General features: G+C 38.4%; 1 protein-coding gene and 1 pseudogene across 1 annotated transcript in view; one reads left to right on the top strand and one right to left on the bottom strand.

Annotated features, from left to right (window-relative positions):
- Tmed7 (transmembrane p24 trafficking protein 7) overlaps positions 1-20,099 on the bottom strand; it is a 32,424-nt gene extending 12,325 nt beyond the window's left edge. The window contains exon 1 of the mRNA XM_047555050.1: positions 20,007-20,099. The gene's annotated coding sequence lies outside the window, so the exon portion shown is untranslated. The remainder of the gene's footprint in view (positions 1-20,006) is intronic.
- LOC124986397 (transport and Golgi organization protein 1 homolog) lies at positions 16,187-21,237 on the top strand (annotated as a pseudogene).
- Positions 21,238-25,676: the final 4,439 nt, after the last annotated feature.

Below are 25,676 nucleotides of genomic sequence, written 5' to 3'. Positions count from 1 at the left end.
CCTGAAGTCAAAATCCTTAGTTGGTGGGAGGCAGTCTGGGCAAACAGACCTTCCTGAGATCCAGGCCAGAAACAGAAGCATTATTTGTGTTGGAGAGTGAAAATAAGACTGAATTTGAAAGTAGAAACGTGGGTTCTGCTTACTAACTGTGACCTGGGGCAAGTAACCTTGCTCTTTTAACAGATCTCAGTTTTTTTCCTACATAAAATGGCAGTACAAAGGAACTGGCAAAAAAGAATAAGATTAAAACAGCAATGTGATAGATCACATATCCCTAAAGAAGCATAGATTTTCAAGTGTAGCACTACCAGATATTTTTAATCATATAGAGCAACAAAATCTCTGTAAATGGGTGCAAGCATTTTGGTATGCAGTATGGCATTATCTAATAAGTATAGAATATATACATGCGTGTATACACAAATACACATATACCTATATTGAGAGAGCAAAAGAGAAAACACACCTGGAAATTTCACTTTACATATGCTTTAGAGTGTATACTTTAGAGCAGTGTTTGTCAAAGTATCCTTTGAACACCCCTGGGACCTCTCAAACCCTTTCAGAGGGTCTGTAATTATGTGTGAAGCTGGTTTTTATTAATCACGTGTCAACCAAAGCAACATGTGAACAGAGCGAATGTAAAAGGAGATAAGCATCCATCTTCTATGAATCTAAATGTAGGAGATTTATAAACATATGATGTCACTCATTAAATTTTTATTTGGCAAATATAGCTGTGCTTCACTTTTAAATGTGCTATTTGTGTAATATGTGTAGTGGTTTGAATCGTGTCCTGCAAAAAGCATATCCAACTCCTAACCACTATTTCTGGGAATATTACCTTATTTAGAAATAGGATTTTTGCAGATATAGCTAAATTAAAAATCTCTAGATGAGATTTTTGTGGGTTTAGGGTGATCCTTAATTTTAATGACTGGTGTTCTTATACGAGAAAAGGGAAATTTAAGACACACAGAGACACATGGAAGAATACCCCATGAAGACAGAGGTATGAAGTGTGTATAAGTCAGGAATTACCAAAGATTGTCCATAGTCACCAGGAGTAAGATAAGAAGTTTGAAACAGCTTTCGCTTCAGAACCTCCAGAAGGAAATAGCACTGATTATACCTTAATTTCAGACTTCTGGCTTCCACAACTGTGAGTGAATAAGTTTCTGTTGTTTTAAGCCATCAAGTTTGTGATTATTTGTTATGAGAGCCTCAGAAAATGAATGCAATGTGTAATGAGTTTAATGTTATTTAAATGAATCATTCAATAAATGCTTTAAATGTCTCATATTAATAATTTTTCATTTAAATGTTTTAATTTTAAAACTTAATTTTTTATTTTTAATGTTTTAAGATGAGAAATATGAGAACCACTGTTTTAGAGAAACTCATGCATAGGCATACCAGGATACATGTACAAGAACAGAGCCAAGGCTTGTAATAGTCCTGCTATTTGGGATCTTAAGTGTCCTCCAAAAGTGCATATTGTAAAGACTTGGTCCCCAGTGTGGCACTTTTGGGAGATGGTGGAAACTAAGAGGTACGGCCTACTGGGAGGCCTTTAGGTCACTGGGGAATGCTCTTAAAGCAGATTGTGGGAGCCCAGTCTTTTCCTCTTCCTTCAATCTTTGTTCCCTGGCCATCATATGAACAGTTTTGCTCTGCAACATACTCCTGATGTGCTGCACTACCTTGTCACAGACCTAAATGAAATAGAACCAACCAATCATGGACTAGAGCCTCCAAAATTGTGAGCCAAAATAAACTTTATATGTTGAATATCTCAGATATTTCTTACAGTGACAGTGTTAGTCAGGTTTCCATCACTGACAGAATACTTGAGAAAATCAGCTTGGAAAATGATTTATTTTGACTGGCAGTTAAGAGGTTTCAGTTCAGATCTGGCTGGCTCCATCATTTCTGGGCCTGTGGTGAGGCAGTTCATCATGGCAGAGAGTGTGGCAGAGCAAAGCTTCTGACCTCATGGCAGCAGGGAAACAGAGAAAAAGCATCCAGGAGCAAAACATACCCTTCAAAGGCATGCTTCCAGTGACCTTCCTACACCTGAGTTCTACCTCCTAGTAGCATATTCAGTTATGAATTCATCAGTGTATTGATCCATTGATGAAGTCAGCATCCTCATGATCCAATCACTTCTATAAAGTCCTCCTCTGAACATTGCTGCATTGGAGACCAAGCCTTCAACCCATGAACCTTTTAGGGGACACTCTGGATTCAAACCACAACAGTGATGGAAAACTGACTAACCTAAGTCCCAATTGAAAATGCACCAAATATCCATAAATTTGGATATATTTATAAAATAGGATATAACAGCAATGAAAATGAACACATTATAGCTACACAAGACAACATGGGGAATCTTACAATTATTATGGAAACTAGACAAGACAGAAATAGTGCCGAAAAAGACTGACAACAAAACTAAATAGGCCTGTTTTCCCTAATATATTGAGAAGATATACAAAAAAGCTTGGGAATGTTTATCTAAATAGTCAGGAGAGTAGGGATGAATGGGATAGTAAGTGAGAAATGACATAGGGTGGGAAAATGGGCGTCCTGTTTCTTGCTTGTGGTGCTATTTATCTTGACCTAGATGACAGTTACATTGGATGTACATGTTATAATTATTTATTAAGCTTGCATATGATCTACGAGCTTTTCTGTATGTACATTTCACCTGAAAGGAAAGAAAAGTTAATATATTGGATGCATCAGTTAATTATTATTCTGGAAAAAAACACCTCAAAACTTGTGACTTGCAACACTTTTATTTATCATCTACTGCATAGTAGACTGCAGGCCAGGTGGGTGGTCTGCTCTCAGCTGAGCTCACTCATCCTCTGTGGTCAGTTGAGTGTTGGGAAAGCAGCTTTGCTGATCTTGGCTGGTCTCATTTATATTTGGGCAGGAGAACTGGCTAAAGGCTGTGTTTTAGTAAGGTTTTTTGCTGCTGTAACTAAAAGGATCTAATCAGCATAATTGCAGAGGAGAAAGTTTGAGGGCTCACAGTTTCAGAGGTCTTAGTCTTAGTTCATAGAAGGCTGGCTCCCTTCCTCAGGCCTTGAGGTGAGGCTGAACATCATGGTAGGTGATTAGGGAGAAGAGAGAGACTTCACTCTCCAGATACAAAATATATACCCTAAAGCCACAACCCAATTCCCACCTCCTCCAGCCACACCCTACCACTTCACTTAATCCCTTCAGGGATTTATTCACTTGTTGGGTTAAGAGTCTTACAACCCAATCATTTCTCCTCTGAACCTTCCTGCATTCTCACATGTGAACTTTTGGGGGACACCTCACATCCAAACCATAATAGGCTGCTCTAGGATGATCTTGCCCAGGTACAGGTAGATTCTGCTTCCTGTAGGAGTCGTTCCTCCTCCAATAGGCTAGTTCAGGATTGTTCACATGATGGTCCCGGGGTTTCAGGAAAGAGAATGTACAAGACCTCTTAAGGTCAGTGCTCAGAAGTTGACCTTGTCACTTCTGCCTCCATTCTATCATCCAAAAGTCACAAGGCCAACCCAGATTCAAGTGTTGAAGAGGAACTGCAAAGACACCGACTGTCAGTGAGGGTTCCATTAGAGAGGCAGAATCACTGAAACACTGAACAGATAAACAGGTACATATATAGAATATATTTGTATATACATATATAGCTGATCTAACAGTCTAGAGGAAGTTGTTCCTTCTGTATCTGATGCTGGAGTCTGAAGTCTACAGATAACAGACACAATCAGGAAGGAAGATGAATGGGAAGTGGGAAAAGGAGAAACTAGAACCCGGGATGATGGGCCACACTCACAAGCACTTTCTCACTGTCTCCAAGCCTCAACTTTGATGATGGATGAACTGTAGAAAAACCTGGCTTGCTTTCTAAACACACACACACACACACACACACACACACGCACAATCCTGAGAGCCAGAGACTCTTCAGGCATAAAAAGGGATATTGCTGCTGCTTCATTAGCTGCAAAATGTCTCTTGAAGCCCACTAACCTCCAACTATGCAGGGAACATAATTCTAGGAAATAGTGGTTCCAGCTTAACTAATTTAAAATAATACACATGCACCACAGATACTTTACAAAGGTGGGGAGGGGGTAGGGAAAGAATTTTGTTTATTTTTTCATTCAATCCATTTCCCTGGATAAAGATAGAAAATGTATTAAACAAGATTCATGTCCTTGGAGAGAGTTCATAGTGTGGAAAATATGAATTTAATTTTGTTGCAGATTTTTAGTTCTCTTTTCCTAATTACCCAGGATTATCATAAGGATCATCAAGAGTGTGTATATATGAAAAACCTTCATAAAATACCCAAATTGATATAAGTTTTATGTCAGGTACACACTTTTACTAGGGAATACAAAATATTACAGGGAAAAAATAAACCATGATTTTTTCAGCTTACAGTGAAAATATGCAATAGAAATTTTGATCCAAATGGTCTTTGAGCCTAGGTGATCTCATAGCCCCTTCTAATGTAGGCAAATTACCTAACCCTTCTGATACTCTGTTTCTTCATCCATAGGATGGGAGTAATGATAGGTGACTGAGAGGATTGAATGAGATAATGAGAAAATATCTGTATAGCACACAGCACAGTGCTTGAAATGAAATAGGGAGACTATCTAATTATCTTTCAAAGGCCAGTATTTAAGAAAAAACTATTATTTCTATAGATTAGGTTCTCCTCTTATTTCTGTAGTTAGAATATTAGATCATATAAAATAATTAAATGAGAACTAATATAAGATCAGAGAAGTCTCAAAGGACAAGCTTTAGGATGAGGGGAGTTACATAGACATGACTTTGTGGCATCAACATCAGATACACGTAAGATAGACTCTGGGGTAAATCATTTGATGTAACCCTTTGGATAATAACTTTGGGTATAGTTAGCCTATATTCTATTTCCTATTTTTTTAAATAGGAAAATAATCATGCATTCCATTTCCATACAAAAAATCTAACCACCTGTTCTGAATATCACTCTTAAACTTATATAACAATTCATCAAGTATATCTGCATAATATAAGCATTTAATCATTAATTATTCACTTATTTAACACTTAAGTAACTTATCCACTGTTTGTTTACATCTCAAGGATGTTCTACAGTATCAGACATGAATTGTATTTTTCTTCTATACAACAAAGCACTTGAACTGTTTTGTAATGAACCAGGACACACTATGTTAAAGGTACATCATTACTCTTAGCAAAATCAAGCAAGGCAATAAAAAGTTACTTTCTAATTGCCCAAATGAAATTTGGTGGTGGGAGGTGGGAAGGAAGGATGTGGGCTTGGTAATGGTTTGATGATGGGTGAAGTTTGAGAGAAAATGAGTGAGTAAAGAAGTTAAGTGATGCTGTACATGCTGGAAGTCTGTTCAGGTCTAAATACAAAGCACAGACAGTCTTCTCATCTTGAACTAAGGTTCAGTCAATGACAGCCACTCTTTGCCTGAAGCTCTAGGACAAAACCCCAAACTAGAGATAAAACACTCCCCGCAGATGAACAATAATTCCTTTGCGTGCAACTCTACAACTTAATAACATTGTGCTTTTAAATGCATTTTTAATGTGGTATCCTGCTCATATCATGATCACAGCCATTTATGATGTCAGGCATTTCCTGTGCCTGCCATAAAATATCTTTTAAATATCAAGATTGCTCATCTTCTGCTTCCTCCTCTGACCAACAGTGAGCATTAAGTTGAACAAGCCCAATTTTTCTTATTTAACCACATCTGTGATTTTTTTCTTTTGAGATTATCACTACCCAAAGAATTGGTAGTCAGCAACTATTGCAGGATCAACTTCCTAGCAGACATTTTTTATTTAATAATGTGGAAAAGGTTATAATGTGCAACCTATTTAAACACTGAGAGTTAAGATTCATCTTGTCTAGAAAAAATTGGAGTTAAGTTTGCAGTGTATTCTACACCTTCGCCTCTAGCTGTTTAAGCTAAAGTACACATTTTAGCTGGCAGATGCATGTGGGTTTATTGTAGAGGGATTTGATTCAAAATTAATTTGGATAAAAATTGTTTGCAATTCTCTTAATTCATAAAGTGGGTAATACCTGTGTTTCTGCCCAGCCCCCACATGATTGTTCCTTAGAAAAAGCTTGTCTGATATCTCTGATATTCAAGAGAAAGTCAAATGGACACACTTATTCATTATCTTTACAGTTCCTTAATATATTTGAAGAGTCAGACATAAAAATATACACAAAGAACACTATTTGGAGTTTTTATGAATTCCTAAATCTATGAGTACTTCTATAGCATATAATTTTTCCACATAGGCAATAAATTTGAAATTTAAAAACTGCAATGACCTCTTCATAACCTTTCTGGGTGTGACAGCCACCTGATATTGAAGAGAAAACAAAACCACAAGGGAACCCTGATATTAGTCAGTCATGTGAATCACATTCCTCTCAAGAACAGAACAGAGGGTCAGAAGCTACTGGTCTTCAGCAGCTGCTTACCAGTGGCCAAAACAAAAAACATGGAAGAATTCTCTGAAAGTCAGGAGGCCAGTGTGCTAGATTGTTGGCTCATCAGAAAGCACAGTAGCTACACCACATTGGCTCACCTCCCTATAAAATTCCTCCACATCCAGGAATTGAGATTTCTTTTTATAAGTGTAATAAAAATTGAGCCATATTCTAAATCTGCATTTGAAAAATGTTTTGTGTTTTATAAAATGGAAGCAAAAAGAACACTACCATTTAGAAAACTAATTTTGCATTCTCCAAAATGCAGAGAGCAATGGTGGGAGAGGTTTCACCTGTAAATGGACAGGGGGGCATGAAACCACATCATAGGCTTTCAGATTCACCTCCTCTCCCTTTCGACTCTCCCGCATCACACCATTCTGGCCACCAGATGGCGCTGCTCACTTTTATTATTTCTGCCCAGTCACAAACTGGGTATTTCGTTTTCCCTGTGAAATATTTGACTAAAACTTTGTTAAATTCTCCAGAATAACAGAAGGGAGATGAGAATGAAAAGTGCCTGGATCATAAAATCACACTGACGACTGCTTCTGGAAAGTCATGAACAGCACTGAACCATTGAAGAATTACAACCAAGAAAGAACCTAATTAGAATTCTATTGTGAAAAGAGCATTCTGGCTGCCGTAAGAAGACTGGATTAAAGAAGTGCAAATATGGAAACAAGGAGATCAATTGAAAGACTGTCACAGTGACCCAGATAAAAGAGGTTGGCGGCCAGAAATAAAATAGTGTGTCTGGCAATGGCTGAATGTCTCTAGTTGGGATCAGAGTGGGATGAAAGAGTTTGTGAGTCAGTACAGAGAGATGAAAAGATAAAGGCCCGGAGTGACTGAGTAACGGAAGGGATGGCGTGGGGAGGGCGGGGGGGGGGGGGAGAGAGAGAGAGAGAGAGAGAGAGAGAGAGAGAGAGAGAGAGAGAGGGAGAGAGGGAGAGAGGGGGAGAGAGAGAGAGGAGAGAGAGAGAGAGAGAGAGAGAGAGAGAGAGAGAGAGAGAGAGAGAGAGAGAGAAAGTTTTCCCTAAATGAAGCCAGGTACTCAGAAATTCAGAGAAATCCTGTTGACACAAAAGTAACTGGAGCATTCTTATAGTGAATATCAGGAGCAACTGATTCTGGGAAATTTGTAAAGTGTCATTCTATAAATGAGCACTTCTTTTCTAGGTACTCTGCTGGGAGTTTGAAATATCAAGTCAGGCATTCTTATCTTTATTTTAATTCCATCCATTTTCTATCACCTTATAAGACAGAACTGTCTTCTTGTTCCTTTATTTGGCACATAATAGGTGACCTACAAATGTTAGTTGAAGGATGGATGGGTGACTGATGGATGGATACTAAGAATGATAATTGTATGAATGTAGAGCACTATACAGTATCCATCTTTTATATTAATATATATGATAATCTTATTTTAACCATTTGTAAATATTAGAATTATATAGTATGCCATTTTCAAACAACTATATTTATTAGGATATCCTTAATCAGATATAACTTTTTCACTTATAAGAATATTGTAGTTGGAATAAAGAACTTCATTGACACTTCATTGTTCTAGGCATGTGGTGAAGACAGAATCTTACTTAGTTCATTTGCATTGAGCTTAATTTACAACATGCAATGTCCTTTATTTTAAATTACATACTTGGAATGGAAAGGATTTAATAATAAGACAATGTCTTTTAGCTTAGCATAGGTACTAGGAAAATAACATCAGCCATGCTTTTTGCTGAATGAGGAGACAGTACATTGTAATTAGGAAGAGCCCAGTTAGAGTATCCTTTGAAAAGGCCTCTGCAATCTTATTGTAAGTACAGATTATTCTGGATTAAACAACTGCATAAAATATGCAGCTAGTTTGTTTCTGAGCAATAGTCCCATTATGTTGTTATCTCATTCATTCACCTAAAAAGCCAGGAATCACCTTTGAGTTGCCTGTTTTCCTCCATATTGCTTTGCTTGAGCATCTTGACAGTGAGAAGGAACTCTGATGATCCACGCTGACACTTACCATAGTTTCCATTCATTCATGAGTCAGGAGCCAAAATGAAATGTTATCCATTATTGTTGATTTTTCAACAATATATTTACAAATGGAGAAAGTAACTACAGAAAGTCTCCTGTGCCCTACTAGGTTTAGGGTAGGGCAAAGACATGGGTCAAAACCCCCTTTATTACTTAACTTCTGTGATATCTTTTCAACACCACTTCTTGAACTCACTGACACCACTGGGTATTCACTGATTCCATTTAATTCTCATACCACCTACTTGAAATTTGCATCAGATCTCACAAATTAAATGGCTTGGTCCTACAAGATTGCCCCTACTTCAAATGCAAATCCCAAGTCCTGGCCCACCTGTACTTGTGGTTGACCAATCATGGGTTCTTACAATTTCCTGTCCAGGTTTGATAATTCTCTAGATTAACACAACAAAGTCAGGGAAGCACTTTACTATTGCTGGTTTATTATAAGGGATACAATTTGGGAAGAGTCAAATGTAAAAGTAGCAGAAGGCAAGAAAGTTTGCAGGAATATGCAGAGCTTCCATACAGTCTCTGGGCACACCAGCCTCCTAGTACCTGGAGGTATTCACTAACATGGAAGCTCCCTAGTATTGTATGGGTTTTTTTTTTTATGGAAGTTTCATTATATAGTCATGGTTGATTAGATCATTGTCCATTGGTGATTTACTCAAATATCTTCTAGATTTGGGTTTGGGATGAAAGTTACAAGCTTCTAATCAAGGCATGGTCTTTTTGGTGACGATCCCTTTCTTGAAATTATCTAGGGGCCCACCAAGACCTATACCATTAGAACAAAAGACACTCATACCACTTATGTCACTAAGGAAGTTCCAATGGTGTTAGGATCTCTGTGCCAGGAACCAGAGACACAGACAAAATACCTTTATATAATAAATACCACAACCCTTACAGGCACCTGCCCTGAGTCAGCATTGTTTGGGGTCCCCAGGAATCAGTGTTGGTTAGCCAGTAACTAATAATCTTCAAAATTAAAGTTACCTCTTCAGTGCATGATTTTCAATACATTGCCAAGATCCTTTGGGGAAAGGCTAGCAGTTTGTACAGGGAAAGGGTCTTTCTCAAGGACATCCATTATGATTTTATTGAAAATATTCAAGCTTTGGGAACAGACTCATGTCTGAAACTGGGTGGAAGACTGTAACTCTCTAATGTGGAGGTCCAGGTCAGATTTCTCTCAACCTTTACCTTACTTAGGGTTCGGTGGGTATACAGTCAATTTCATCCCATGGACCCCATGAATTGACTGCAACCAAAAATCACTGCATATTACTCTCTTCTTTAGGTGATTAACAAACCCACTCTACTGCCTTTTATAATTAGCAGAACGACATTCATTAGGGCACTGTCTCTGGGACCCTCCTAAACTCAGGGAGCTCAGGGAGCCCATTTTTATTCAACTCTCCTTACCAGCCTTCCCACCTTACTAAGAGAGCCATTGAAGCCTGCCTTAATGGTTCCAGTGTTCTCCCCACCCATCTAATTGTCATGCAAGTGTGAAGGGAGAGTTTCCTGGGTTGCTATGGAGTGATGGTAGGTGGAAGGCATGTTTATAATATTCAATTCAGCACAGACATCCTCTGAAATCATTGAATTCCTTCCTCAACCTCGTGCAAAAAGATTTGCCACCTTCTAACATCACTTAACATTCTTTGCAATAATATTCTCCAGATTTTTTTTTTATGGTACGAATTAGTAAATTCTTGTAATTCCTTGTGAATGTAACTTTCATGTTCCCTACTGTGGCTCTGTCCTTCAGTCTATTTGTGTTTGAATTCTGGTTACCAGCCAAGTCACAGTGAGACTTAGGGCATGATTTTCAACTTTCTTCTGAAAAGCAGGTGAATTGCCCCAGCAAAGGCTAGCAAAATTGAGTATTTCAGAGAATTTTGGGGCTCTGAGTTCTCCAAGTCCTAAATGTGTCTTGATATTGCTCTTCTAATTATCAGGATCCTAATTTTTTTCTGACCATTTTCCTAACTTAATTATGAGACATAGTGAAGTGGTAAATTCAACTACCATTATAATGAGGCAGCCCAAAAATTAATCTCTTTGGTTTTCAGTGACCTTAGGTTCTAGCAGTCACTGGAAAGGTACAGAATTTCATACTGTGCCTTGAAGAAAGAATTTTTAGTTTTGAATGTGACTTTCACTTTATCATCCAGTGCTGCCATAGTTTGAATCTTGAATATCCTCCAGTGATGCATGTGTTAAATGTTAAAGGCTTGGGCCCCAGATTAATGCTCTTGAATAGGTGGAGGGACCCTGAAGAGGTAAGACATAGAGGGATGGTATTAGGTTGCTGGGGGTATTTCCTAAAAGGGGACTTATTGACCCAACACCATCCTCTTTTTTGTTCTTTTAATTTTTGACTCTAAAGTGAATGACTTTGCTTCACCATGTGCTTCTGCCATGATATGCTTCTTTGCCACAGGTCAAAAGCAATGAGACTAACTGATCATGGACTAGAACCTCCCAAACAGAAACAAAATAAACCCTTCCTCTTTACGAGTTTCTTATTGTAGGTATTTTGTTATATTGATGGAAAGCTGATTAACAAAAGTAAGTTCAAGAACAATTAAATGTATAGAATTACCATATTTCTCTGAAATTGCTCTGCTCTGATGTTGTTCATGACCCCTGAGTAATAATACCTTATGTAAGGTATAAGGATACCTTACATGTGTCAATGAAAAGACATTCCAGGGCTGGGGAGATAGCTCAGTCGGTAGAGTGCTTGCCTTGCAAGAACAAGGCCCAGGGTTTGATCCCCACACCAAAAAAAAAAAAAAAAAAAGACATTCCAGTTCTTTTTTACTTTAAATGGTCTAAATAAACCATCAAAGAGAACGTATAGTGTGTGTGTGTGTGTGCGCGCGCGCGCATGTGTGCACACATACTTATCTGCCATTCTCTTCAGGTAAATGCTCAGTTTTCCTAAGCACTCTGCCCTTTTCTTCTGATCTCTCAAATGATGTCTGGGTGTAGGAGGGGGTGTTACAAAGAAAGAAAGAAAGGAATCATCACATCTATATAGTGACCTCCTGAGTTTCCTCTGGTGTCCCCAGTGATGTCCCCTGAATGCTGATCACTTCCTGTTCAAAAGGTATGTGAGGCTGATGCTTGGGGCTGGTGGAGCTCAGTTTGTGTCCCACCAGCCACAGGTCATCCTGTTCGGTCATGGCCTGGTGGTGCCCCTTGTGATGCAGCCTCACTGGACCGGCTGATGCTGTGGGCTGTTTGAGTCTCTGTGTATGCCTCATATATCTTAGACCAGCCACTAATCTTAGAAGTTTATTGCACAGTTTCTGAAGTAGGGTAGTCTCTCCCCTCACAGTGCAGCACCAACTAGGGCTACTGGTTCTCAACACAGCCTTCTCCCCAGTGCCTCCTGTATTGGGTAGGAGTTTCTGGGTCCTTCCACTTTGGAAATGATAGAGGTTTGGAAAAGTTAATTCTGGCCATCCTTCTATCTAATAAGGCTGCATGATGGATTGGCAAATCTCCCTATTGGTGTAGGGCAAAGTGGGAAATAATTGACCAAACATTAATTGGATGAGCATATTCTCTTTAATTCATCTACCATTCTTCCAGCTAACACCTACAGAGGAGAGGTAGAATTCCTTTTCTTTTTCCTTCTCTTCCCCAGTCCCTCAGGCCTATAGCTTTGAGATTTCTACTTTCAGATCATAATCTTCTCCATCTTGATTGCAGCCTCACAGCTAAACTGTACTGGCAGACAGAATGCTATAGAGAAAGAGGGGCTGTTCAAGCTGTAAATAAGAAACCTAAGTCAGGAGAGACCTAAAAAGTGTATATTTTATAAATAAATGATTTCCCTCTAGCTTTCACTGATATTATATGTGCATTTTATTTTGCAATAAATAACTGTATACAAAAAGTAAAGTTTACCTTTATCATTTATTTACACATCGAATATTTTGTATCTATCATACCAGGCCTTTTGGTAGATACTGAGATATAATGGTTAAAAATAGTCAGTCTATGCTCCCATGGACCTTACTATCTAATGAGTAAGGTAGATGCTGATAAAGTAACAGCTGTGACAAATTCCTAAGGATGTGGGTTTCCGGGTGCAATGGAAACATCTAATGTGGAGATGGGTTATTGAGCCAGTCAGTAAGGGTGGTCAGAGAAGGCTTCCTGGAGGAAGGTAAAACTCAGCTGAGGGCAATAGGTTGTTCTAAGGGGAAAAGGAAGGTAAGTCTTATTGAAGTAACAGCATGTCCAAAGGTCCTGTGGTAAAAAGATGACCCATTAGCTATCTGGCATAATGATCATTGGTTCTCAGTTTCATGAAAAGAAAAAAAATATGACTTCAGACTGAACAAGGGCTAATGTGGACAAATGACAATGAAAATGCCTATTATGGTCTCCCATTTAGTTCTAGTCTAATAGATAATCATACTTCAAATTAGTATAGCGTGGTGCATTTCTAGTATATGATTTCCTGAAAACATCAAGTTTTCTCTTCTGCCAACTAGAAAATAGAAAATAATTTTCTTTTTCTTGAAGACGATATCTATTTCAATATTGATTAAAGACAATATAGATTGAAGACAATATTGATTTCAAAGAGACTTGATATAGTTTAAAGCAAATAAATATTTCAAATTCAAATTTAAAATTTTTCTTTTAAATTGATAAAAATTTCTTTTCCTGTTTATGGGTATTGACTCAATTTGATCATTTATCAATATGATAAAATATGATATAATAATCACTTGGATAGGAAGCTGGTGATTAAAAACAAGCAAATAATATGCATGTTATTAAGTGTTTTGATATTCATGGCTATCAAATAAGACCTCTTGGACTTGTCTCCCCGTATACTGACCAAAAGATGATAGGCCATCCTTTGTGAGAATTCAGCTCATTGGATTGTGGATAGCATGCACTCAGAAGTTCACCTGATAACTGCACATTTTCCATTTACCTTAGAATACAACATAGATGCACGAAAAAAATCTCTAATAACTAATGACTCATACTTTTGTTATCTCTAGCATTATTCTGATGATAGCTTATTAAGTGTCTGTGACTGTGTGGTATTGAATCTGATCCCCATTCAAGTGAAGGCACAGAGGATTATGTAGTGGAAAACCAGGAGGATAGAGAAAAGTGAGGAGGACAGACAGAAGGGAAAAAAGATGGCGGGAAGAATCCCTGCAGGGTGAGAGAGAAAATGAGAGGAAAATAGAAAGGAAAAGAAAGGGTGCGCTGAGGATTATGTAGTGGATGTCAGATGATCACCATCAAAACATGAATATGATGAGACAACTGCATACTGACCTTTGTGAAGAAATCAAAGAAAGTTCTGTTGATTATGCCCAGATGGCAATCATTATATTATGCCCAATATATAAATTACTCACCATTTAGAAGGTTTAATCATGAAGAAGAAAACTACCTACCAGTAATTAAACAAATGTTACATTCAAGATTGAGGATTGAGTCAAGCATGATAGGGCACACCTGTAATCCCAGCAACTCAGGAAGCTGAGGCAGAAGGATTTCAAGTTCAAGGCCAGTCTCAGCAACTTTGCAAGACCTTGTCTCAAAATAAATTAAAAAGTGCTGGCAATGTAGATCAGTGGTAGAGTGCCCTTGGTTTCCATCCCCAGCACTGCAAACATAAATACATATATATGTTGATATTTCCTAATTTATGTATTAATTTCTAGGAGGTAGATAAACTTTTATTTTTGAGGCTATATTATTTGTGATGAAAACTAACCCATCCCTCATTCCTCACTCCCTGGTTATAAGTGATGAAGTAATCAATCTTTTTTTTTTTAAAGTAATCAATCTTGAGAGTAGGTAAATTTATTGAGCTTTCCTCATGCTAAAACATAGCAAGTTTTTAAAATGCTTTTAAAACAGGATAGAGATGCAGTTTCTGAATTAGGTGGTACTATACATATTTGATTTGAAAATTATTTTCAGAAATTTCACAAGGAGAAAAAAGAGAAATAAAACAAAGTGTGTTAAAGTTGCAGATTATAGAGAAAAGACAAGGGTGCAGGTAGTAATGGCACATGCACTTTCTTAATACACAGGAATAAGAGGTAACAACATGTTCTTTTTATATAAGTCTGGGCAAGATAACAGTATGTTGTCTAAATATGGTACTGTATAATACTGTGCTTTCCCTAAGCCCATGCATAATGACACTTTACACTTATTTATAAAAAGAAACCATGTTTCCAAGGACTAGATGGGAGAATAAATGCTGCAGTAGGTGGATAAGTTCAGGAAGCCTTTTTTGTTGTTGTTGTATTTAAAATTTTTTTATTTTTTACATACTGAATTTTGATTCATTGTACACAAATGAGGTACAACTTTTCATTTCCATGGTTGTGCATGATGTAGATTCACACCATTTGTGTAATCATACATGTACATAGGGTACCAATGTCTGTCTCATTCCACCATCTTTCATACCCCTACCCCCCTCCTCCCTCTCATTTCCCTCTATGTAATCTAAAGTTCCTCCATTCTTCTCTCACCCTGCCCCCCGACCCCCATTATGTAGCATCATCCACTGAACAGGGAAAACATTTGGCCTTTGGTTTTTTGGGATTGGTTATAGGAACTGTGGTCATGATGTGAGGTCATGCTACAAAATGTGACAAGAGCTGGGAACAGCAGAGAGAACAGTGACTCCTCTGGGAAGGTAGTGCATAGGTAAGTCTAAGTACTGGAGGCAAACCAAAGGATATAGGATGAGGGGCAATCATGAACTGATAGGCCAGATTTAACCCAGGTGCCAAACATAAGGCTGGTTTTCTCTGTCTTCAGAGCTGTGGCCTAGGGAACCAATGCTCCAAGGCCCAAAAGAGTATCTTGACTCCTTTGTTATTACTCATGATATTTTATTTTGAATATACTAAAGTGAAAACTTTTTTTTTATTTTTTATTTTTTTTTATTGTAAACAAATGGGATACATGTTGTTTCTCTGTTTGTACATGGCGTAAAGGCATACCATTTGTGTAATCATAAATTTACATAGGGTAATGTTGTTTGATTCATTCTGTTATTTTTTCCCTTCCCCCCCACCCCTCCCACCCCTCTTTTCCCTCTATACAGTCCTTCCTTCCTCCATTCTTGCCCCACCTCCCTAACCCTAACTCTAACCCTAACACTAACTTGGAGAATATCATGCTAAGTGAGATAAGCCAATCTCAAAAAACCAAAGGACAAATGATATCGCTGATAAGTGAAAACTTTTTTGGACTTAAAGATTTTAACAACATAAAAGTCACTGGAATTGTGAGCGATTTAGCTGGGTGTTGCTATGGTTTTTTAAGAGGGTAAAGGGAAAGGAAAAGGAAATTATAAAATAAAAGGGCTTATTTTTCTTGAATAGATTTGCTGAATTTATTATAAAATATCAAATAAATAGCATTTATATATCTACAGGCTCATATGTGTAATATACATTCACTAAAAATCTATTTTTATGTAATATAAATAAGACATTTGTAAAACAGGAAATGTAGCTAATTTCTATTTGGACTCCAGCTTTTTCATGATTGGTTCACATGGAATATGCTTATAGTGCCCATGTGAGTTATATATAAGGATGAATAAAAATCACAGGGAAACAAAATATGCCTTGCTTTCAAGGCATGAATCTTGGTGTAAACAACCATAACTAATGTTAGCTTTACTTGCATCAGGAAATGAGTATAGTATAGATGTAAAGAGCTGGCACAGAATCAGCACTGAGTACATGAGCTCCAACAGAGGCCAGAGCTACCTCGAAGGCTGCCATTTGTAAGTGCTTTCTGTGCACTAGATATTGTCAGGGGCTTTATGCATACTGTCTTATTTCTTTCTCAAGACAGTATGGTTATGTGGAAATTACTATTGCACATTTTTCAAAAAGGGAGGGTGGGTAAAATTTGTTTAGTTGATGAAGACCACACAGCTAACTGCAGCAAACAGATTCTGAAGCCATGCCTGTCTCATACCAGATTCTGCACTCTTAATCCTTTAACTCTCCTTTTCATGTTTTCTGAAAAGTAAACAAGGAGCTGAAATGGATGCACTCTACTTGCATTGAAGCCATGACAATAAAATCTGTCCCCTGGCTGAAACACACACACACACACACACCATGGCCCTTACTGGTTTATACACACACCACACCTCACCCAACTGAATGACCCCCTTCTCTCTTACCATTTATAGTTGGCCTTCCTTTACCTTCCTTCTTCTGGACTGGTGCCCTTTACCATTTGAGTCTGCCTTAACCCTACTATTCCCACCCTTTTCATTGAGTCCACCCTGGCTTCTCTCTTTTCTCAAATGCAAAGGATTTGGTGCTGGGTTACAGGACCCCAGTCCCCAACTGCCTCCTCCTCCTCAGCCATAGGCCTAACTCCTTTCAGCTGTGTCTGAGGCTTCTCATTTTCCCACCAGCCTGCCAGACTCAGTTCCAAAGCCCTTTTCTGTCCAACAGGCAGGGGTGCCTAAGGTAATCTTAGTTTTCCTCTAAGTTATAGTTAATGCTCCATCTTTGGGTCTTCCAGGATATAACTTCACCATTAGTTTTTGTTTCTTAACAAGGTTAAAGGAGGGAACACAAAGAAAGGGCTACAAAAGGAAATCTGGTTATTTCACACTTCCAGATAGAAAGGAAGCCCTGTTAAAGAATATCTGGTAAGTGGGCCTGCTCACCTGGTATTGCCCACTCTGGGTAACAGAGTTATGACTCTTGTATTAAAGGTCCATGAGTGTCCATATTCCATAGCACCCTGTGGGGTGTAGACTGGAGGGAGGAGGATTCTTTAACTCTGAATTTCATTAAAATGCCAACAGGGAGTCCTGTGCCGTTCAGCAGGGAAGCATCTGAGCGGAGTGGGGGCACTGACTGATGCGGAGACAGAGAATTGGAGTGTGTCAGGCCCCAGGCAGGCAGGATCGAACTGTATTGTTAGGCGAGGCCAGTGAGAATGTACTTGAAGCTTTCCTCATTGCACTTTTTAACAGACTACTTAGAGGTGACAAGCCCTTGTTACATTCCTAAATGCAGCTAACGTCACAATAGGTCTTGTCCCTATGGAGACTGTTGGGAGATGGGGCCAGAATGAGAGTTATCTTGGATACTTGTAGAGGGCGGTGTAGAATAGTGGAGCGTAGGCTGGTGTTCAATACACTCCCTTTGAGCACACATTTAGAATTAGACATTGAGTTTTATAGCAGGAAACTAGATTCAGAGTAGTTTATCTAAACCATTTTCTAGAGTTGTCTGGAATTACTTGTCATTTGTCTTTGTTTATATAAGAGTAGAATGGAAATATGATTTAAAACCTTAGAGAAATAGTTCATTATTGGTATTATTCATTATCCTCATGGTTTTATTTGTAACCATGAAATTAATTGGTTTCATCATATATTTAAGTTTTTGTCTTACATAATTTTTTTAAATCATAAAAACCGGGTTATCAATGAGAGAAGTATTATATACAGAGGGATTCTAGCCAGGTGTCAGACAATATAATGTCATAGGGCCTATTACAAATGGAAATATATGCTCAATTTAAAGTATTTAGACTCATTATACTTGAAAACACTGCAAGCAAACAAGAAATATGACACTTCCAGGATCCTATCTCTCGAAGAAGCTATTGGAGAATTTTGAGAGGTAGTTTTTGGATGATGGTGGTTTTGGAATTGCCATGATGATTCTTTATGACTGTTTTGTTATAAATATAAGGTTTCTCATTGCTTCTAACCTGTCTATTTCAGCTAGTTGCCACATTGCCCAATGATGTTCAGCCTGGGCCTGATTTTTATGGACTACATGGGAACCTGTACTTCTCACTGTCTTCTTGGGAATTGTTTCATTTGCCATTTTCTTCTGGAGTACTGTCCTTGTTGTAAAAGTTAGAGTATATCAAGTTACTGAAAAGTTAAAGAATATCATGAACAAAATGAAGAACTGGTGCAAAAGTTGTCAAATTATGAATAGAAGATCAAGGAATCAAAGAAACATATCCAAGAAACCAAGAAACAAAATATGATTCTCTCTGATGAAGCAATTAAATATAAGGATAAAATCAAGCTACTTGAAGAAACTAATGAGATTCTTGATGACAGAGCTAAAAGTCTTCATGTTATGTTAGGATCTGAGAGAGAACAGAATGTCAAGAATCAGGACTTGATATTAGAAAACCAGAAATTGTTAAAGGATGTTATTTCAATGAATGCTTCAGAATTTTCAGAGGTTCAAATTGCTCTTAATGAAGCTAAGCTTAGTGAAGAGAAGGTGAAGTCTGAATGCCATTGGGTTCAGGAAGAAAATGCTAGGCTTAAGTAGAAGAAAGAGCAGTTGCAGCAGGAAATCGAAGATGGGGGTAAATCACATGCTGAGCTCAGTGAGCAAATAAAATCATTTGAGAAGTCCCAGAAAGATTTAGAAGTAGCTCTTACTCACAAAGATAATAATATTAATGCTTTGACTATTGTTTTACACAGTGGAATCAGATAAAGTGTGAATTGGGATCTGAGGGTCAGAATAAAGGAGGAGGTGAGTCAGATGAATTAGCCAATGGAGAAGTAGGAGGTGACCAGAGTGTGAAGGCGAAAAATCAAATTAAGCAGCTGATGGATGTCTCTCTCGGACACAAACTGCAATATCAGTAGCTAAACAGGATCTAAAACTTTTACAACTTAAGCTAAGAGCCTCGATGTCCACAAAATGTAATCTAGAAGACCAAATAAAGAAATTAGAAGATGACAGCAATTCACTACAGTCTGCTAAAGCTGGGCTGTAAGAGGAGTGCAAAACTCTGAGGCAGAAAGTGGAGATTTTAAATGAACCGTACCAGCAGAAGGAGATGGCTCTGCAAGAGAAACTGAGTCAAGAAGAGTATGAGAGACAAGAAAGAGGACAGCGGCTATCAGCTGCAGATGAAAAGGCAGTTTTGGCTGCAGAGGAAGTTAAAACTTACAAGCATAGAATTGAAGAAATGGAGTAAGAATTACAGAAAACAAAGCACTAATTTAAAAACCAGATTGCTTACTCATGAGTAGAAAGCTCATGATAACTGGCTGAAAGCTCGTGCTGCAGAAAGAGCTATAGCTGAAGAGAAAAGGGAAACTGCTAATTTGAGACACAAATTATTGGAAATGACCCAAAAGATGAACCTGTGATTGTAAAACCAATGCCGGGAAGACCAAATACACAAAACCCTCCCTGGAGAGGTCCACTGAGCCAGAATGGCTCTTTTGGTTCATCCCCTATGAGTGGTGGAGAATGTTCCCCTCCACTGACAGCAGAACCAGCTCTCTCTGCTACTCTTAATTGAAGAGATATGCCTCCAAGTGAATATGGGTCAATGGATGGACCTTTACCTCGTCCTCGATGGTCTTCTGAGGCATCTGGGAAACCCTTTGCCTCTGACCCAGGATGTGGTCCAGCTCTCGTGAACAGCAGCTCCGGAAGTTCTTCTCCGGCCAAGGTGATGGATGAGGGCAAGGTTAATATGGCTACAAAAGGATGCCCTCCTTTCCCAGGGGTATCTCTCATGGGCTTCCCTGTGGGAGGGCCTCTACCACCACCTGTTCCATATGAACCACCACTTCAGCTTGGTGGGCCTTTTGGGCCTCAGTCATTTCCTGCACCATTTGGTCCTGGTGTGCGTCCACCACTAGGCTTAAGAGAATATGCACTGGGTGTTCCACCTGGAAAATGGGATCTGCCTCTTGACCCTCGGGAATTTTTACCAGGACCCACACCATTTAGACCTTTAGGTTCATTTGGTCCAAGAGAGTACTTCATTCCTGGTACCTGATTACCACCCCCAACCCGGGGTCCCCAAGACTACTTACCATCACCTGCTGCAAGAGAGTTAACACCTTCAGGCTCTAGAGATGAGCCTTCATCTGCTTCTCAGAGTAGTAGCCAGGACTATTCACAGACTTTAAAACAGAGCCTGTAACCATGACCTCTGACACTTGGTCAGAATGTGGACTGTGCACTGTGTTAAGGGATTATTGGCTTCAAAATCCAAAAGTTTTAAGAGTTTGTTTTTAGAACTAAGCTGCCTTGGCAGTATGCATTTTTGAGCCAAAAAATTCAAAACTATCATTTCCCCCTCTAAATAACGATCACCTCTTAAGTTAAAGTATCCTTCCAACTTTGAAATGTGCAATAAGGAATACCTGTGTTTTAGTTAATGTAGCATATATAATTGCTAAATGATTTAGAATGTCATAAAATATGAACATTTCCTGTGGAAATGCTTTAAGAACATGTATTTCCATTATCCTATTTTTAGTGTATTCCAGTTGATACAGAGCAATGGTGTTTAAAAGCTTGATCTTTCTCTCTTTCTCAATATCTGGTCACAGACTGTTACACTAAAAATGTTTACTCAAAGATCATAAACTTATTTCCCTTCTTGCTGAAGTTCTTTGTAGTAATAGTTCATAAAAATTGTTTATTAATAAAAAAAATAAAATGCCAACAGGATTTATGGGTTATGGCTGAGTTCACCATGAAGTAAGAACTAATTTAACCATAATTATGTTTTATAAAAAAATACTGTACTTGTCTTCTGATATAAATGTTCAACCATTTATTATTTTATTTCTAATAAAATACCCTTGGCTAAGAAGAGCTAAGAGAGTCTGTTCTGCTCTAAACATCTCTTCTCCAACACAGTGTTGTGATCCTACTTTGCTTTGCTCCTTCCTTCCTTCCCATGATTCTCAGCCCATTCCTGTTCCATTATCAGGATATCATTTACTAGGGCCCTTGTTGCTAAGCCGAAGACTATCTCTAACTGCAACTGCTTAAAGTTCAGATTTTAAGCCAACAGACACATCATTATAGAATGCCAGTGCTTGTTTTCAATATGCTTACTAAGATGCCTGCTACTAACTACTCACTACTTCAGGAGTAGTGTTTAGTGAATACTATAAGCCTGTGAAAGAGGTTAAGGGGAAAAAAGTAACCTCTGAGGAGGACTGGATAAGTAGCTGAGCTGATGGTCTTTGAGGGCAGGAAACAACTAGGTTCCCAAGTTACTCTGTCTACATTCATAGGTTCTCCTGGTTTTGCTTCTTTCCATGCAATTGCTTCACTCTCTCAGTTCCAGGCTTCTCCCAATGCAAGGGAATATGGCCACCCCTGCTCCAGTTGTACATCCCTTCCAATTCACACATTCAGTAAAGACTTGAGTCTCTGTATCTCAAATTCATATTTGCAGGAAAGTGAACAGATTAATCAGCAGGGACCAAGTTTTCACAGTGAGTCCAATGGACCAAGGGAGCAGTCAATGTGGAAGTCAGATTTCTCAGGAAGAAATGAAGGAAAACTCTCTAAGGAGGGTGATTGGGATGGGGAGAACAGTTTCTTCTCTCTCTGGGAAATGGCTTTTCACTGACAGTGTGATGGTGACCTTATCAGTCACTGGGTTCAATAATGTACCCCAGGACATGTTCCTTAGAATACTGCTAAACTTAGCATAACAGCTGGTCAAGGGTATAGCTTTTAACCATGGTCTCCTCTTGCTCCAAAGATAAAAGAGTAGAAGCAAAGAAGGGAAATGCAAACCTCTTTCCTCATGAGCCAAGAATAAAAGAAATAGCAATTAGAAGACAGATGTATCTTATCCCCCATTCTAGGTGTTGTAACCTCCTATCAGAGTTTAAATCATATCCAAAGAAGCTCTCCCCACCACATAGGAGTCCAGAAATCAGTTGGTTAATGAGGATAAAAAAAAATCAGTGAAATGAAAAATTGTAAAAAATAAATACATACACACCTTAAACATTTTATTTTAACTTAAAATATGTAGATGCATATTTATTTGCAAATCTTTTGATGTAGGCCTCAAAGCAAGGCCTTTTCTTTGAATATAGAATCATTGCTTGGTGTTTTGCCCCGTATTTCTTACCTAAACTTCATCCATTTTCTATGGTTTCCAGATTTAGTTTTTATAAAGTGGAATGAACATTAAAAGACTTATGAAATAGACTGAGAACAAAACACTAGATGTTCGATTTCTCTCTTTCAAGAACACTTTTATTGACTCATTTGTCTTTGTTGGGTCTTTCTAAAAGATTCAATATGGTTGTCATAGAAACAGCAATTCTCTTTCCTTTTGCCTTCATATTTCCGGGATAAACATAACAATTAGTTAAAATATGTAAGTAGAGTGATGAGTACAGTTGGCATGAAGAGCGTTCTCTTGGTAAAAAAACAGCCCAGCTGGAGGGAGTGAAGTTGCAGGGTGCAGGGAGCAGGGCCTTCCCAAACTTTGGTGTGCATCAGAATCACCTGGAAGTGGCAGTGTTTCAGCTAGTCCAGGAGGTCTGGGCTCAGGCCAGAGAACTTGCATTTCTAACAAGTTCTCAGGGATGCGATGCTTCTAGTTGGGGTGTCATACTTTGAGAATCACTATCCTAGTAGCCATCAGTATTCAACAGGCTGTGGGAAACAGTTAGAATGGTTTATGGAGTAACTAGAAAGGGCCAAACAGTCCAGGAGGCTGATTAAATGAAGTGTGTTATGAGAATTTTCTGTGATTTTCCTCTACCAGTTTCTCACATTACTTATCTAAATCTTCCTCATTTAGCTGTCAAGGCTTAGTCACTCTGCCTTCTGGTCACTCTGACCTCTGGTTCTGTCTCTACAAGTGAATGACTGTGATCTGGGCTGGAATTTAATTTCAATTTGTAGAAAATGGGAATTACATATATACATATATATATATATATATATATATATACAGACACATATATATATATAATTAACGTATGCATATATATATTTAGGAACATAGGACTTTGTTACTCATTGCACAGCAAGCAGCATGAATTTAATATTGTTTATGTTGGTGTTTCTTGCCACCAAGTCACACAGGGATGATACAATATAGCTTGGGTGGATGCTATGCATTCAGTGGGGTTTTGTTGCAGCAAAGGAACAGTGAGCTGGGAAATCCACTGCTCTTAGAGCAAACGATAAATAAGTTTGCTCTTAGCCTGGAGCAAGCTGGTACCTTAGCTCTCAAATTTACCAGCTCAAAAAAAATAACTCTGAGACAAGGTACCAGTATAAGAGCAGTAAGGATCTTGCAGTCCTGGCACACCTAGAAGAGGAGAAAAAGAGGTCCAAGGACTGCCTCTCGAAGCTGAACTTGTACCAAGTGCAGAATTGCTGTATCCGAACATATTCACATTTTACAACTTGATAACCATTACTAAACTGCCCTTACAAAACTTGTACCAAGTTCCTTTTCCTGAAAGACTGCATGAGAAGTTATACTCCATAATGTATGATGAATCAAAATGCATTCTATTGTCATGTATAACTAATTAGAACAAATTTTTAAAAAGACTGTGTGAGAGGGCTAATTTCCCCCTGGTACTATTAACACTGGATATTATAAACCTTTTGGCCTTTGTTAGTTTTATAAGGCAAAGGAAAATTCTTAGTTTGCTTTTCTCTGATAAATAGAGAGGTTGGATATCTTTTCATAACTTATCAATCACTGTGTTTCTTCTGCTGTGAACGGCATGTGCTTGTTTTCTCATGACTAGTTGGCTTGGCTCTTCTTGAAATGAGGAAGAATGCATCCTGGACTATCGATCTTGACTGTAAGCAAGGCTCTGGTCTCTGCCCTTGAGCTTCCCCAGGGTGCTTGGGGAAACGAACCACACTCAAGTAAAGAGTAGCACTCTCCTCAGAGTAGCTCCCTGCATGGTGGTCTCATGTCTTTACACCAGACTGCATGGCTCAGTGGTGACCACTACTGTCCTCTGCCCTGCAGCCTCCACCATTGTCACTGACTGTATTGCTGCTGCCTCAGGGACTGGCTGTATGAGTAGACACAATCTTTAATGAGAAAACATATTCCTCAGTTCCGTGGTGTTCTTGGTCACACATTTATGGAGTTTCTGAAGGGCAGTGGAGATTACTGCTAGGTACAGCAAGAGCTCTCTGCACACAGGTGAACTGTAGAAATTAATTATTACTCCACCAAGAAGCCCCCATAAGAGTGTTTAGCCTGAACCCAGAAGTGTTGAACTGAAATCCACAGAGCATTTTGCAAGACTTCTGACCTGGATGGGTAAACCTCATTGTGTGTCCTTTAGTTTGCCTCTGTATTATGGGATTAAAGAATTGCTGCTTCACTTCTTGTTAGCAGGTTTGTTTCATTTCCCAATACTCCCAACTTCATACTCAGAGTACTGAGAATTTCAAGTGGAACATATTGAAATAGACTTCAGCTTTTTTGCATTGTTTTTGTATTCAATTTTTAAAATTCTTTCATTTTTTTAACTAAATTAATATGGTTAAAATGAACCACCCTGTTCCTGTGGAAGTCAGAAAAGAACACGAGATTCCTTATTTCACATAATGTTGGCCTAAAACAAATTTACAGAGAAACTTAAGAGTTATGGAGTTACCACAGTAGTAAAAATGTGTGAAGCAACTTAGACTCTCTCTCAGAGAAAGAAGTCATCAGGTTCTTATCTGGCTTTTTGACAGTGGTACACACCATCCTACTAGATTGTTGATAACTGGTTTAATTTTGTAAAAATCAGGAGTCATGAAGAAGCTGTCCATTGTTTTGCAGGCCTTAGGAAAGCTCCTGTGCTTGTGGCTCAAGCATTAACTGAGGGTGGAATAAAATATGAAGATGCAAAAAATATTATGAAGATGCAGTACAACTCATAGACAGAAGTGGCATGGGGACTTTAACACCAAGAAACCATGCTTCAGATTCCAATGGTTATAGAAACAACTGTTGCATTTAACAAAAGCTGAGTGCCTAATGCTAGTGACTTGGAGGTGGAACTTGAGAAAGGATCCAATTTGAATATCTTAACCAACATGTTGGTGTGGTGAAAAAGTCTAATATGTTTCCATAGAAAGACGAGAAGGAAATTTTGCCTGGCCTCAAAAACTGAATTACAACCTCTGTGCTTGGGTTATGATCAACCTGTTTGTACATTTAGCAAAAAATTCCTATGTTCAGGATTTAAAATGTGCCTCTAATTAGTAACCAA

This window comes from Sciurus carolinensis, chromosome 6, assembly GCF_902686445.1.
Source record: "Sciurus carolinensis chromosome 6, mSciCar1.2, whole genome shotgun sequence".
NCBI lineage: Eukaryota > Metazoa > Chordata > Mammalia > Rodentia > Sciuridae > Sciurus > Sciurus carolinensis.
This window is presented reverse-complemented; position numbering and strand designations above follow the sequence as displayed.